The sequence below is a fragment of the Manacus candei genome, unplaced genomic scaffold, assembly GCF_025592945.1.
Source record: "Manacus candei isolate 608988 ecotype Guabito, Panama unplaced genomic scaffold, ASM2559294v1 h1tg000045l, whole genome shotgun sequence".
Taxonomy (NCBI): domain Eukaryota; kingdom Metazoa; phylum Chordata; class Aves; order Passeriformes; family Pipridae; genus Manacus; species Manacus candei.
The window spans coordinates 4,060,103-4,072,282 of record NW_026138093.1 but is presented as its reverse complement, the minus strand read 5'-3'; the positions used below and the strand labels follow the sequence as shown (position 1 = coordinate 4,072,282).

The window sequence follows — 12,180 nt, the reverse complement described above, 5'->3', positions numbered from 1 at the left end:
TTGTACCAAAAACTTTGCAAGTAACCCCACAACTTTCATCTTAAACTCTTCTCTCAACCTTGTAAAATAATTAGCAGTAAACAGACCTGATAATGTGTTATAATTAAGGACATGTTCTTGTTATCAAAGTTATTCATACAGCAAAAAGATGCCACAGGAATGGCCAAAATATTAATATCAACTTCTACACTTTGGAAATCTCCATTTGGTTTTAAAGATTTCACAGTGGTTGTTTCCTTAGGAATTCAGGCACATTTTACTAACAAGTTTCAATAAAGTTACAAAAACATCTTCCTCCACTAAGACACAGGCAGTCATCCTAACCTGAGGTAGGCACTGAAAAGCCCAATTTTTTTCTTAGCTGTCACGAGTCTTTCATTCCTTCTGCCACATCAATTAGGCATCAGCCCATTTTTCAAGCTGCTGTTCTCTACCAGCTCCTGCTTTGGTTTCCAAGCCCCGTATTTTGGCCACGATAAAATCAGGGACCTGGGCAGTCATGTCAGAATGACAAAGAGTACTGACCCTCCCTGCCAAGGGAGACCAACCATTCCCAACCTCGACCCAAGGTTCAAGGCAGCGATTCTGAAACAAAATTTACAAAGGTTTTCTCTTCAGTTTTTTGCTGAATACCATTTTATTTGAACATTTATTTTATTTAAACATTTTTTATATATTTATATTTTTTAATATATTTAAGGTAAAGGAATTTGAATTTATATTTGGATACCATTTTATTCAAACATTTATTTTATTTAAACATTTTTTATACCTTTATTTATATGGTTTTTTAATGTATTTAAGGTGTAGGAATTCGAATTTATATTTGGGTACCATTTTATTCAAACATTTATTTTATTTAAACATTTATTTTATTTAAGCATTTTTTACGTATTTATATTTTTTATATATTTAAGGCGTAGGAATTTGAATTTATATTTGGGTACCATTTTATTTAAAAATTTTTTTTATTTAAACATTTTTTATATTTTTATTTATATTTTTTATATATATATAAGGCATAGGAATTTGAATTTCTATTTGGATACCATTTTATTTAAACATTTATTTTATTTAAACATTTTTTACATATTTATATTTTATCACCATCAGATGTTCTGTAAGCACAGCAGTCAAAGCACAACTCATGTAGGTTTGGGTATTTTTAGCTAAGGCTGTTTGCCAGGTTTCTCACATTTAGAGAGGAATTCCCGGTAAGATGTGACTTTATTCACAGATGCACTCTTTTTTGGGTGGTATTTTGAAATAATAAACTCTATTGCATTAAGCAAAGTATGTCAACTTCAATAAAGCTTCAATAAAGTGTTTTCAAGTATTTTCCCTCTTCTCTTAAAAAAAATGAAAATAAACATCAGTGTTTCAACTAAACATTATCTGTGCTAACCAGAGAGGGCAATACTGGATCTTTCAGGATCCACAAATTTGGATGCTTTTGCAATTGGTATTTGAAGCAACTTCTTTTGTAGACAACTGTTTCACTAAGTAAATTAAGGCTTTCACATTCAACCCCTTCCTTTAGGTAAGGATTAGAAACCAGAAAAGGAGGGAAGAATTACTCGGGGTTTAACTGAAAGGCCAAAGTCCTACCCAAGAAACCAGATGTGACAACAGCTCATTTACAACCCAGTGAGAAAACAAACAAAAATGCACCCAGAAAGATTCAGGAGTCATGTGAAGATGAATATAAAAATGGAACACGAGTCACATGTTTTAGAGATTCGAGCAGATGACTGGGGGCTAGAAAGGCGTCAGTGGATAGCACAGGAAGAGTTTTGAGGAAGAGCTGGAAGGAGAAACATGGCAAGAAATCTGCTGTTCTACACAGACCTGCAGTGGGAAAAACAGTTAAAGACTTCTGAAGGAACAAGTAATAAAACTCACAGAGCCCAGGAGCAGAAGAGATTCAATACTTGCCAAAAAGCATCAAAACTAAGCTCATGGACACACATTAAAAACTGAATTCCTCCAATTCATGAATTCCACTTTTTTGCTTCTGGACTGAACTTGGTGATAAAACTGGTCCAAAGTCACAAAATGTGGCAGGGACAACAAAAGGTCAAGACCAAATTCCTTTTAGTTAAGGAAAACTGGAAAAGATTCTGTTCCTGTATTCATCCAGTAGAGATGAATAATTTTTTAATTATTAATTATTAATTTTAATTTTTCTACTCAAGCCTGCCAATGTTGTGTTTTTTGACTATGTGAGGAATGATCTGAAGTCTATCAGCTCACAGTTTAATTTAAAAATAAATAAAACCAAACAGGCAGAAAACCATCCTGGTATTACAGATCATTTTGTGCAAAGCCAGACCTTTGTGAAGGTCTCTTTTTAAAAAGCTAAAAAGTAAATGTTATTAAGGAAGAACAACTTACCAAGCCCTTCAACCAAGAGCAGCTATTTTGCTTACAGTGAGCAAATCAATTCCTCCAGACATCTGCAGGGAAAATGGGATACTAAAGCACTTGAATTAAAATTAAAAATAATAAAGAAATCCTAATAAATTAAAATAAAAAAGAATAAAGAAATCCTAATAAATTAAAATAAAAAAGAATAAAGAAATTCTAATAATTTAAAATAAAAAAGAATAAAGAAATCCTAATAATTTAAATCTAAAAAGAATAAAGAAATCTTAATAAATTAAAATTAAAAAGAATAAAGAAATCCTAATAAATTAAAATTTAAAATAATAAAGAAATCCTAAGGACCAAGCATTAGCCTGTGAGTATTACACAGGTCTCATCCCTGAATGAAAAACAAACAAACAAACAAGCATTAGAGATGACAGCATATGCTACAAAAGACATTTTATAAAAAACTTTCAAGTATCACCAGGGAATGTGTTATCAAAGAACCTGTGCAAACCACCCAAGAAATTCAGGCCCCGTCCTGTACACAAATCCCTGGAGAAATTACCACCAGACAAACACAGATAACCATATATTGCTCTTACAAGAAAAGACAGCTCCAAAGAGCTCAGAAAAGTAAACAAGGGACAGGTAAAACTGCCTTTATTGTAATGCCTGTTCAGCACAAACAGCATCAGGGCAATCCAGGAAAGGTGCAGACCATTATGACTGAAGTGCTCAATTTTGTATTTAGCATGGAACATGCAGGTCAGCCAAGATCTGCTCCTGACACTGCGGGGTTTAATTTTAATCTTTAATTTTGCTATTTTTTGAAGAGCAGGTCAGTTAAAAGTTTCAGCTTTAGACATTTCAGGATTTAACATCAGGAACACAAGTCCTGGGTCTCACAGGCTCAGTCCCCTCATTATCATCAGACTGGTCTTGCCTTCATTGTGACAGACTGTGCAATATCTGTGGGTTTGACCATCTAAGGTGAAAATTCCCATGGGATTTCAGATATGCTCTGTTGTTCTTCAGGTATGATGAGATCATTTCTAAACACCAACTCTTAGTTCTCACAGATCCCATCAGACAGTTACACAACCAAGTTCCAGAACACACTGACACACACATTTGCACATCAGCCCTGTTTGCTGCAGGACATCCATCAATTCATAAAGATGTGACCTACACTACAATAACAATATTCTATCCTTGCCAAGCATCAGCCTTTGTGTTCCCAAAACCAAGAAACAGGCCCCAAAAATCTCCTCTACAAATACGTGAAGTCTCCTGTTCCTGCTGTTACTGTTGTCAAATGTGAGTTCTACAAGATCCCCAACCATTAATGCTACAAACTCAGTAAGTACAAAATAAAATCAAAGTTTAATGCAGGTTCTCACTGGTGAAATGGGACATTGAATGAAATGGATTTATTTTCCAGAAATACAAGGCATATGTATCTATATACACAGATTATAAAAATAACAAGCCACTTCACAAATAGCCTTGTAGAGAGCTATTTGTCCCCCTGAGCCTCCCCTTCTCCACACTCAACCAACCCAGTTCCCTCAGCCGTCCCTCAGCAGACATGTTTTCCAGAGCCTTCCCCAGCTCCGGTCCCTTCTCTGGACACGCTCCAGCCCCTCAAGGGCCTTTTGGCACTGAGGGGCCAGAACTGGACACAGCACTCCAGGTGGGGCCTCCCCAGTGCCCAGCACAGAGGGGCAATCAGTTCTCTGCTCCTGCTGGCCACACTCTTCTCCACAAAGGCCACGATGCCCTTGGCCTTCTTGCCCCCCTGGGCACACTCTGCCTCATATCCAGCCCCTGTCAAGCAGCACCCCCAAGTCCCTTCCTGCTGAGCAGCTCTCCAGCCCCTCTGCCCCCAGCCTGGAACGTTCCAGGGGGTTGTTGGGACCCAAGGGCAGGCCCTGACACTTGGCCTTATTGATCCAGCCTGTCCAGATCCCTCTGCAGAGCCTTCCTGCCCTCCAGCACATCCACACTCACACCCAGATCAGTCAGTCTCCCAAACAGGACAAACTCTGACCACCAGCAATCCAGGGTGTCAGTTCTTCTGCCCCCTCCTTCCTCCACCCAGAATGGAAAACTCCATCATTTTGGGGTCTCTGTGCCCGTCGGCTCCGACCACCACATCCCCCACCAGTCACAGAATCATGGAATGGTTTGGGTTGGAAGGGACCTTAAAGAGCATCTCAGTCCAACCCCCTGCCATGGGCAGGGACACCTTCCACTAGACTCAGAGCTCAGAGCCCCATCCAACCTGGTCTTGAACACTTCCAGGGATGGGGCAGCCAGAACTTCTCTGAGCAACCTGTGCCAGGATCTCACTACCATCACAGTCCAGAAATTCTTCCTAATATCCCATCTAACCCTTCCCTCTCTCAGTGTGAAGCCATTCCCCTTGTCCTGTCACTCCAGGCCCTTCTCCAAAGTCTCTCTCCATCTTTCTTGTTGGTTCCCTTCAGGCACTGGAAGGCCACAATTAGGTCATCCCAAAGCCTTCTTTTCTTCAACCTGAACAATCCTAATTCTCTCAACCTTTCCTCATAGCAGAGCTGCTCCATCCCTCTGATCCTCTTGCTGATCCCCTCTGGACTCACTCCAACAGGTCCATGCCCTTCCTGTGCTGGAGCCCAGAGCTGGAGGCAGCTCTGCAGGGGTGACAACATTACAACCCTGTGTGTTCCAGCAAGGACACTGTGGAACCTCCTGGAGTAAAGGGGCCATTGTGACACTGTAGGGCCTTCTGGAGCCAAAGGAACCCTGGGACACTGGGCAATCTCATGGAACCAAGGGAGCATTGTGACAATGTGAAAACTCGAGGAATTAAGAGGCCACTGTGACACTGCAGGGCCTCATGAAATCAAGGGAATGCTGGGACAGTGTGGAACCTCATGGAACCAAGGATTCATTGTGTCATGAAAGGCCTCATGGAACCAAGGGAGCCCTGAGACATTTCGGGCCCTCATAGAATCAAGGGGCCACTGTGATATGTGGGGCCTCCTAGAACCAAAGGAGTCCTGAGACATTTTGCAAACCCATGGAATCAAGAGTCCATTATCACACTGCAGAGCCTTACGAAGCCAAATGGACCCTGTGACTCTGTGGAACCTCATGGAATCCAGTGGCCATTCCCACACTGTAAAACCTCATGGATACTCTCAGGTTCCCATTATGAAAAGATGTGTCTGCCCAAATTCAGCTGCAAAGGAGACCATGTGCCAAAGTCAGCAGTCTAGGTTTGATTTAACAGTAAATAGGAGGGACAGAGAAAGAAAGAAAGAAAGAAAAAGAGAGAGAGAGAAGAAGGGCGTGGTGGGAAGCCAGTCAGAGAGAGACAGAGCTGAAGTAAATGTATCACACCATGGAGATCCCTGAGGCTCCCACCGGTCCTTCTTCACCCTGCTCTGCTCGGTGGAGGGTCCCCAAGTTGTGCTTCTGGGCTATCACTTTTATACAGCCCAAGCCCTGGGTATTCAGGGGGGTAGATGCTGTTCCCACAGCTTGGGCTGGCACATCTACAAGGACTTGCTTCCTTTCCCACAGCTTGCCACAGTGGGAGTTTCGCCCGGTGTGCTTCCAGTCTGCAGGTGGGAATCTTTGTCTGGATGGGTTCCCCAGACCTGCCTTACCAGCCCTGGCTTCCTGTTGGGGCTCTCTACTCTTTCCCACACTCTGCACAGTGCAATTCTGTCCTGTGGGCTACTTCCAAAGCTTCACCTCCCTTTAGGCCTTGGAATTAAAGGCCTTCCTGTTTGCCACCAGTGCTTATGTGTTGTGGTGCCTTATGGGATTTTCCTGCTTTGACAGTGTTTTGAGACAGTTCATTGTGCCCTTCAAGTCCTTCCATGTGCACACACACCCCACTCTCACCAGTGTCTGGCCCTCCAAAGAACACAAGCCCTGATGATTTGTAGCTCCCACTCCAGTGGTTGGCACTTGGACCTCCCTCCGTACCCAGAGCTCAGAGCTCCCTTGTGCCAGAAAGTTTAAAGAGATTGTGCCTCATTCTGCCAAGACAACCCTTGGAAAAAAGTGTCCCTCTGTGTTTCCTGGGATCAGAGCACTCTATTGTCATCTTCCAAAACCTTGGAGAGGTTCCAGAAATCTCCCAGGAAGGAATCAGGGGCCTCAAGCACATGACCCGTATATAGAGGCTGAGGACTCAGGGGTCAGGGGTGTGAAGATTGAGGACAGTAGAAGAGTAGCCTGAGAGGTCTGGAAGGGGGGTGTGAGAGCTGGTGGAGCTTTTCTTCCTGTCAGAAAACAGCCTAAGAAAGAACTAGTGCCACCAAGGGCAGCTGGGGTGGCCTAGACTGGTGACAAGAAGTAAGAAATTTCCCTCTGAGGTCAGTGTTGTGGCGCAATATGTCACAAAGAAGGAGTCTGGATGAGCCCAAGGCTTTGTGTGTGCAGGAAGAGCCAGGGAGGACGCAGAGATGTCAGTGCAGGAAGGTGCCAGCCAGGTGGGGCAGCCGGGGGGATGACGACAGCCTGCAGGGAAAGGGGCAGGGCATGGACACCGTAGGACAGCCTGGGCTGGAGAGGAGACAGGCATGGGGAGAAGCTGAAAGGCCCTGACAGAGCCACCTTCTGCAGGCCTTTGGCCATGGCTGCTGTCTGTGCCCCTGATGCCAGGAGGAGGGGAGTGGCCCTTGCAGCCCTGGGGCCTCATGGCCTCCTTGTCCCTGCTCAGCAGCCTGGCAGGTGCCACCCCATGGTCCTGCCCTTGGCATTGCACATCCCACATCCCAGTGCCCCAGGAAGAGCCCTGAGGAATGAGGCAGGGACAGGATCTGCCTTCCCAGGGGCTGGGGGTCAGGGCTTGGTTCTTTGGATTAAAAGAAAACAAGTCAAGGTTTGTTCAGCATTAGAACCACCTTTCCCTTGCTTGTCCATCCTTGTCATCACTGTCTGCACTTCTCTGCTCTAACTGGAACCTGGGGACAAGTTCTCAGTTGTGTCCCTCAGTGAGACTCATTAGCACTAAAAGAAACTTTAGTGTTTCAATCTCACTTTGACTTCTTGAGAAGTTGTTTGAACTTCCTCTCAGGGACTGAGTCTCATGTAAACAACTACAAACCACCTGAGGGTCATGAAATGCCTCAGGGCTGTTGCTGTGCTGCTGAGCTGGGTCGGGCTCCTGGCACACAGGGAGCTCCTGGCAACCCAGAAGAACTTCAAAGAGACAGCTCTGCTGGTGAGCAGCTCCTCTGCACAGCCCAGCAGGGCTGAGGGCACTGCCAGGGCAGCTCAGGGACACCAGCAGGGCACAGACAGAGCTTCAAGGGGCTCAGCACTGGTAGGATGGCTGAGAGCTCCCTGCAGGAGGAATCTTGGCAGGGCTGCACATGGTGAGTCTGTGGCTGCAGGGCAGTGCAGGGGCAGCTCCTGGAGGCATCTCCTAAAGCTGGCCCAGCCCCAGCTGATGGGATGGGTGAGCAGGGGTTGTTTTGGGGCAGTTTGGAAGAGCTGTGAAGCCAGGGGTGCAGCCAGGGGTGCCCAGGGCTGTGGGGCAGAGCAGGGTCCTGCAGCCCAGGGTGCTGTGCTGGGCAGGGACTCTGCTGCCTGCCAGGGGCAGCTCTCAGCCAGCCCGGGGAGCTGCTGCCAGGGCTGGGGCACAAGGGCTGTGGGCAAGGAGCAAACCTGGCAGGTGAGGGAGGATCTTTTCCATGTCTTCCTGTTGCAGGGTCAGACCTGCTCACAGCTCCACACCACTACACCATATTGAATGGAGAAGTTTTTGCAAAGCTCACAAAAGAAAGGGGCTACAGGAAAGGAATTAGTCCTGAGGTGTGTTTCCTGCTTAGGCATTGTAGCAGAGACATTGTTCTCTCAGGTCAGGAGGCTGCACTGAAATTCCAACTCTTTTACTCTCAGAGATGAATATTTCAGGCAGTCTCAGAAATGAGCACAGGATCCTGGGCAGTGCTGAGCCTTCCCTTGGGGGTGGGCACTCGCCTGTGCCAGCCCTTGCCTTCTCTGGGGAAGGGCTCCTGTCCTGCTCTGTCCAGCACAGCTGCACCTCTGGGCTGGCACAGGGGGCACTTCACAGACCTGCCCTTTCAAGCAGCGCTGCCCTGCTCTCAGCACAGATCTTGGTGGGTTTTTTAAAGATGAATCTGTGTGTGAAGTCATCTTCAAGGCACCCAAGGGAAAGTGCAGGGCAGATGGGAAACAGGCTGAGAGGCCCTGCAGCTCTCCTGGCTCTGCAATAAGCAACAGAGAGCTCAGCCCTTCTGCCTGTCCTGTCTCAGCACTCGTCAGATTTGTCATCAGAAAAATTTTACCCTGAAAAAACACACCCCAGGTGTTATGACCGTAGACAAAAAACCCAGTCAAAATTATTTTAAGGATACACTGTGCCTCCCTTCTGCAGCCCAAATTGCTCCAAGACAACAGCACAGGAATTGAACTTTTCTATCAAAACTGTGTTCCATGTTACATCCCCTGTGATCATGAGAGCTGTCCCAAACCAGCTCCATGTCTGCACTGCAGTAGAGCAAAGCTGAGTCCTTGGCAGCACATGGGCAGAGTTCCTGCTCCTCACAGCACCCTCAGAGAGCACAAACCAGAGAAAAGAAATGCCTTGACTTGGAGGGGATTTCCCTGAAAACTGCACTGGCTTTGCTGAGAGGGGGCTGTCTTAATTGTTCGCTTTCTTTTCCTTTTCAGAACAGACCCTGTGCTAAAGAACAGCAAATGTGCAACAGCAGCTCCCTCACCCACTTCCTCCTCCTGGCATTCGCAGACAGGCGGGAGCTGCAGCTCCTGCACTTCTGGCTCTTCCTGGCCATCTCCCTGGCTGCCCTCCTGGTCAACGGCCTCATCCTCAGCGCCGTAGCCTGTGACCACCACCTGCACACCCCCATGGGCTTCTTCCTGCTCAACCTCTCCCTCACAGACCTGGGCTGCATCTGCACCACTGTCCCCAAAGCCATGCACAATTCCCTCTGGGACACCACAACCATCTCCTACATGGGATGTGCTGCAGTTTTTTTCTTTCTGTTCTTCATTTCATCAGAGTATTCCCTCCTCACCGTCATGTGCTACGACCGCTACGTTGCCATCTGCAAACCCCTGCACTACGGGACCCTCCTGGGCAGCAGAGCTTGTGCCCACATGGCAGCAGCTGCCTGGGCCACTGGCTTTCTCTATTCTCTGCTGCACACAGTCAATACATTTTCCCTGTCCCTGTGCCAGGGCAATGCCCTGGGCCAGTTCTTCTGTGAAATCCCACACATCCTCAAGCTCTCCTCACGCTCAGGCTACCTCAGGGAAATTGGCCTTCTCTCTTTTACTATCTCTTTAGGATTTGGTTGTTTTATTTTCATTGTTTTCTCCTATGTTCAGATCTTCAGGGCTGTGCTGAGGATCCCCTCTCAGCAGGGACGGCACAAAACCTTTTCCACGTGCCTCCCTCACCTGACCGTGGCCTCCTTGTTCCTCAGCACTGGCACATTTTCCAACCTCAAGCCCTCCTTCATCTCCTCCCCATCTCTGGATCTGGCACTATCAGTTTTGTACTCAGTGGTGCCTCCAGCACTAAACCCCTTCATTTACAGCCTGAAGAATCAGGAGCTCAAAGATGCCCTGAGGAAAATGATGACTGGATGCTTTTCAGGAGCAATAAAGTGCCTGTTTTCTGGGGTGTAGCATTCAGAATGGGACTCCTTTATGGTCCAGCCTTCCTGCTCAGGTTTTTCTTGCAGGTCATCATGTTCTCCTGGCAATAATTTCCTGTTCAATGAAATATTATTATGCATCTGCCTTCTAATTTAGTGTCTACCCATTGAATTGGACCCAGAGATGTATAAATGATGAATTGTGCTCTCTGAGTATTTAAACAAAATAAAGGACCCTGCAGTGCCTTCTTTGTCCAAGACCCTTCTTCTTAGATGTTCCTAAAGGACAGCACACTGCAGGACAGGGGGTATTTGCAAACGAGGAGGGGACAATAATCCCAGCCCAGCAGCACTGCCAGGGAGCAGCAGTGCTTGGTCTTTCCAGAGCTGCTCTCTTTCACTTCCACACTGTCCTCCTGAGCCCCTTTCTCGCTGTAAGGCCTGAGTGCTCTCTGAGCACAGTCCTGTGGGCTGGAAGCCCTTGGAGCACAGGCAGGGACAGGCCCTGGGAACTTCTGAAGCAGAACTGGGCTACTTTACAGCATCTCCCGAATGCTGTGGGATCTTCTGAGGGCAGTGCATGTATTGGGTCAATTCTTCTGTGACCTTGCTGCAGGGCTGGAACTCCCCTGCAGTGTCACCATGACACTCCTGCTCTCTGCTTTCCAGGTTCCATTTTCAGATCCAGTCTTCCCCTCCTGTTCACAGGGACATCCTGGAAGTGCTTCAGAGCTGCCATCCTGGGGCAGCTCCTGCCCAGTCTGTGCAGGCACAAGGTCTCTCCAGCTGCTCCTCTCCCCTCCCCAGTGCCACTGTTTTCTGCAGCCTCCTCATCCTTGCCCAGCACAGCCCTCCTGGCACAGGAGCAAAATGTGGGAAACTCTCTGGTCTGAGATCAGTTGTGCTGCCCAAGAACACGCTGACTCCAGAGGTGTCCAAGCGGGGCAGAGCCGGCGACTCCGGTCCGTGCGGCGGCGGGGGGGAGGCAGCGGCTCTGCTTGATTCCATGGAGTTCTGGGCAGGCACAGTGGCCCCTTGGTTCCACGAGGTTCTGAGATGTCTCAGGGTTCCTTTTGTTCCAAAGAGACTCCACATGTCACAATGGTCCCTTGGTTCCATGAGATTCCACAGTGTCCCTGCATTCCTTTGGTTCCATGAGGCCCTGCAGTGTCACGGTGCCACTTGATTCCGTGACATTACAAAGAATCAGAATGGCCCCTTGATTTAAGGCCAACTGCACATGGGGCTGCCTTGGGGGGAGTGTGGGCACCCAGACAAGGGAGTTGTCACCCCCCTGGACTCAGCCCTGGGGTCACCACATCTGGACTGGTCTGTCTGTCTGTGAGGTTCCCCACTCTGGAGGAATGAGGAAGAACTGGAGAGGGTCTAGAGGAGATCTGACAGGATGGAGCTTTTCTCCATATTGGAAATAAAATGAAATCTCCACAAAGAGTAGCATGGAAGGTTCAGACTGTAGGTGAGGAAAAAGAAATATCACTCAATGGGGACCCTTGTGGTGCAAGAGGTCACCCAGAGGGAGTCAGGATCAGCCCATGGCTTTGTGTTCCAGGGAACAGCCAGAGCTGGTGCAGAGACATCAGGGAGGGTCTAGAAATGCTGCTGGGAGGGGGTGGGAAAGCAGGAGGGGTGTGTGCAGCCTGCAAGGCCAGAGCAGCAGCAGGGCCAGGGCAGGACAGCCTGCAGGAGAGATGGCCAAGGGCTCTGGCAGGGCTGCAAGGCCCAAAGGCACCCAGGCCTTTGTCCCCTTGCCTCTGGCAGCTGCCTCTGCCACTCAGGCCACCACAAGACACTTTCCTGGCAGGTTCTGCCCTTGGGTTCTGCCTCGCCCCTCCCTCAGGAGCCTGGCAGGGGTTGCCCAGTTTTGGGCCTTTGTTGTTCCTCCCCCTGCCATCCCAGTGCCCCCCAAACAGCCCTGAGCCAGCCGGGAGGGACAGGATCTGCTGGGCCAGGGCCTGGGGCTCAGGCCTTGGCCTTTGTGCTCCACAAAACCAAGGCAGGCTTTGCTCAGCATTGCAGGGGCCTGCCCAGAGCCTTTGTCTGCCTGCACTCCTGGCCTCCAAGGAGCTGCTCCAAGGAGTCCCTGGGGAGGCTTTGGCAGTGCCTGCCCTCAGTGGGGCCCAGCAATGCTTCAAGGCACTTG

At 48.1% G+C, this 12,180-nt stretch overlaps 1 protein-coding gene and 2 pseudogenes across 1 annotated transcript in view; 1 reads left to right on the top strand and 2 right to left on the bottom strand.

Annotated features, from left to right (window-relative positions):
* LOC127474815 (zinc finger protein 208-like) overlaps nucleotides 1-12,180 on the bottom strand; it is a 1,262,639-nt pseudogene that overhangs the window by 553,953 nt on the left and 696,506 nt on the right.
* LOC127474817 (zinc finger protein 850-like) overlaps nucleotides 1-12,180 on the top strand; it is a 594,864-nt pseudogene that overhangs the window by 260,940 nt on the left and 321,744 nt on the right.
* Nucleotides 1-12,180, bottom strand: part of LOC127475002 (B-cell antigen receptor complex-associated protein alpha chain-like) — a 249,560-nt gene that overhangs the window by 206,727 nt on the left and 30,653 nt on the right. The window lies entirely within an intron of this gene.